Genomic DNA, 3,645 nt, shown 5'->3' on the forward strand with positions numbered 1-3,645 from the left:
ATATATATGTATGTATGTTTGTATATATGTATGTATGTATCCACCCACAGTAAAATCGACATGATACCAGCAAAATGATTAAAATCTACTAGTAGCATGCACGAATAAAAGGTTGTTTTGTTGCAACAAGACAACCTATTTAAGCAAAAAGCTAGAGTAGCTATACGTTGTCCTCTAAGGCCTATATCACTTACATATGACAATAAAACTATACCGAAATACAAAATATGCAATAAATACGTAACGATATATTAGTTGTAATGGACACATCAAAATACCCTCATAAATCAAAGGACATAGAGAACAACCCAGACCTAATATTTAATATCCAAAATAATACAGATATAACACCATTTCTAGACATAACTATTCAGATTTAAAACAATAGACGCATTATGACCATTTACACAAGAGACACTGCCAAATGCATATACTAAATTGAGATAGCCTGTAGCACAGCTATATATGTCAGTGGTAAAATCACTTTGTAGCGGAGGATTTAGATTATTCGTCTTCAAATAAATGACTGAATGATGAAATCTACAGAATAAATCAAACATTAATTCACAACGGTTTTCATACAAGCTAGTAAACTAGTCAACTGTTGAATTAACAGAGAAATACAATGCAACAAATAAGTTAGGCAATACTGGAACTACAAACACACATGTTACATAAACGTTGCATCAAATGAATCAAGTATACAGAATACACAAAGTATAGAACGAAACAAAAATACGTTACATCAAATCTTTACAGGAAGCTAGCACTATATTACAAAAATTAAAAGATAAAATTCTACTTGACAACATATTGTACACTAGTAAACCTGAGAATAAACATAAAACTATCTAATTTACAAACACGGTAGCAAATTCCAACAGTTTAGGTTTATACAATATCAAACTTTCTTCCAGTTCATCTAGATCTGAATTAGTTCAAAGATTCCCTATCTTGTTAACGCTACATAGAAGCGGACGAAACGAAGTAAAACAGACTTATTTCTATTCCACCAGATTGGTGGAAGCATAGAATTTGTTGAATGGTTGAGTGACCACAAGATTGGAGAATATGGTTGTGTTGCCATCTACTACTGGAGTGTCAGTCCTTTGCCATAGTGTCAGAAAAAAGTACATATGTCTTGCAACGATGTGTAAGTTACTGAGCAATGATTTAAGTGGCAATGACAAATCACTCAGAATATAGAATAACTATTACCTTATGCTGTAGTAGCAATTGTGGAATGCTGTACTTAATATGGTATGAAACCTTTGAACTGTAATTTGCCATTAATTTTTATGGCTAAATTAGCTAAACATAACTAAAGTAATTTTCGTCCCCATCTTCAACGTACTGCATCGTATTTACAGTTAGCGGTTTCAATAGAATCTTTATTCACCTCATGCATTCCTCCACTCTACTCCTTTGTCCTGCCTCATCTGGAGACTGCTGGATCAGAGAGCTACTATCAATGGTATAATATGGTGCATGTCTCTACAAAGCACCTTGAATTTACCTGAGCATCCATTTGTCGCCATTGTTGCGGCAAAAATTACATATATTGAAATAGTCTCATATATCCCTATACAAGAAAGCTGAGTTGGCGTTTAATAACAATGAGTGCAAAGCTTAATGTCCTTTTTCAAAACTCTCGCTGTTAAAACTATATTACAGGCTTTCATTTAACACAAAACAACAGGGCAATGCTTTACTCTACACGAGAATGTTTGCAGAAGCATTCTGTAAACCGTTATAAACCTCCATAGGCCTTCCTCCTAATACTGGAATCAGTACGAGACTACTTCTCATCTTCCATCAATCGCCAGATATTGATCTTCCCATTAACCAATTGCAGCATTCACATGTAGCATTCAGCAATCAGCAGTAACTACCATCTTGATAGCAGCTACCATCCGCTAGTAGCCTACTGCAGTCAACTGGTATCATCCCGATAACGTGATCTAACCTACAAGTAGAAATTAACCTAATTTATAATCTGGTGACAATTAAACATACATGGAAACAATAATAGCCCTCTCCTCGGACGAATGTTGTTTTACTCATGTTGTTTTACTCATGTTGTTTTACTCATGTTGAAACATCGCGTATCTTAGTGTAGCATTTATAGAAAATATATAGACAATATAGAGAAGTGAATTATTTCGTTTGCCCATTCTGTAACTGACTATATGTTTGTGTGTGTGTGGGGTGTGTCAGTGTGCGTCGGTGTGTGTCAGTGTGCGTCGGTGTGTGTGTACACGATCTCTCTCTCTCTCTCTCTCTCTCTCTCTCTCTCTCTCTCTCTCTCTCTCTCTCTCTCTCTCTCTCTCTCTCCCTCTCTCTCTCAATCACACACATACACAGTACAAGAAGACGAGAAGTCTGAAATCATCTGCACTCTCACCAAAACTTTCTTTAAATTATCTGAACTGCCTTCCGCGCTCGCGTGGTATGATGTGGTACTGTTGTGGTCACATAACAGAGGTTCGATGTTCATGGCTTCAGTTTTCTTTCTTTAGTAATAGAGTAAACAAGGTCACTCCGCTGGCAGTGTACATCAAAGAAGAACAGAGATCTGTGATCCGATTTCTCTGTTCTGAATATGGGTCAAAGGCTCAAGTTCACCTCATGCTTTCAGCACAATACAGGAACAGCGGTGTATCATGTAGAAGTGTGTATAGGTGGATCAATTAGTTTCAAAATGACCAGAGAACCGTGACGCTTCAACAAGCTCGAAAGATGGTTCTAGCGAACCGACGAGCAACCAACAATGAGTTGGTATGTTCTCTGCAGTTTATTCGTGGTTCTGCATACGAAATCGTGTCTGATAAGCTTCGCATGATTAAATTCTGAACAAGATGGGTGCCAATAGAACTTACGGAAACGCATAAGCGCACTCGTACAGAGATATGTCAACACTTACTCGAGAGCTACAACAATGAAGGCGAAGCTCTTTTTGCCGAAAATAGTCACAAGAGATAAGACCTGGGCCAATCACTTTGAGCCAGAATTCAAAAGACAGATCATGGAAGAGAAACATCCGGAATTGCCAATGAAAAGGAAATTTAAATCTGAAACTTCCGCAGATAAAGTGACGCTAAATATGCTTTTTGGGAACGCTAATACGATTATGTCAGAAAATTGCCCAGGAAAGGTGTCCTCAGTTACCACGGTAGGCAACAGTGAAATACTGGCGAACAAACTGAAACCAGCAGTTCGCACCAAACGCCGAAGTCTGTTGTTAAATCATATTATTGTTGGAAGACAATACACGCCCACATACGGCCACCCACACCGCAGAAACCATTAAAAATTGGGTTTGGAGTTTGCTGAAACACCCTGCAAGCAGTTACGATCTCGTCCCTTTCGGCTATTACTTATTAGACCCTCTTAAACATCCTTTACAAGGCCGTTGATCTGATACGGACGAAGAATAGCAGGAATGGCTGTGCATAAATGGCTGTGCGACCAAGTCAAACCCTTCTCCTCCGATGGAATAAGCATGCTTGAGGTGTGCTGAAGAAACGCATCGAAATGGCATAGATATTATTCTTTGTTGAAAACAGAAGTAATTGTACAATTGCATTTGTTTTGATAAATTACAGGAACAAGTGTGAACATAATTCTTGATTTACACACACACAC

The sequence above is a fragment of the Octopus bimaculoides genome, chromosome 6 (genome assembly GCF_001194135.2).
Source record: "Octopus bimaculoides isolate UCB-OBI-ISO-001 chromosome 6, ASM119413v2, whole genome shotgun sequence".
In the NCBI taxonomy this organism is placed as follows: Eukaryota; Metazoa; Mollusca; class Cephalopoda; order Octopoda; family Octopodidae; genus Octopus; species Octopus bimaculoides.